We start from the raw sequence: 782 nt of genomic DNA on the forward strand, positions 1-782 counted from the left end.
AACAGCCACAACATTGCATCCAGAACGGTATGTTTTGTATCATTATCTTGTGTGAAAATATAATCCTCAGAAAGACCCACATGATTCACACTTACGGCCTGATGTGTTTTTAGAACGTTCATTTAAATCTTGTGGTCCATAATCCCATCAATAAAAAAATATCACCCACACTACTTGCACTTAAGCAGGCCCTGGAAAGTACTGAACCTCCTCCATGCTTAACAGAGACGGTTATACTTCTCTCTTCAGGCTCGCAATTTCTTTTTCTCCATACTGTTATTTGCCCATTTGACTAAAACAGCTCAAATCGTCTCTCGTCAGTAAACACCACCTTCTTCCAGAAATCAGAGCCTTCGGATTTATGTTCTCTTGCAAATGCAACACGCTTCCAGTTGTTGATTTTACTGATGTATGGTTTTCTATGGGCAGTTCAGCCTCATAAAGCACATTTATTATAGTTTACTCTGAAACACATTTTTCTGTGTGTGGTTGACCTGCAGTATCAAATTTTGGAGGTCTTACTTTAGAATTTTTCTTGACTTCTCTAAACAGATATTTCCCCCCCCCCCCCCCCCCCATCTTGGATAGAACTGCAGGACGATCAATTCGTTATTGCCTTAAAAATGAGCACAAATAGTCTCGACTCCCAAAACATTTATTTTGTGGTAACCTGTTTCGGTCAGTTTCTGACCAGCTTCACACTTCATACCATGTTGGTAGACGGTGGCGGTAAATGGAACGGCTGTTATACCTCCACGAATACGTTCGAGGAGTTATAACCG

Source organism: Schistocerca serialis, chromosome 5 (genome assembly GCF_023864345.2).
Source record: "Schistocerca serialis cubense isolate TAMUIC-IGC-003099 chromosome 5, iqSchSeri2.2, whole genome shotgun sequence".
Lineage (NCBI taxonomy): Eukaryota > Metazoa > Arthropoda > Insecta > Orthoptera > Acrididae > Schistocerca > Schistocerca serialis.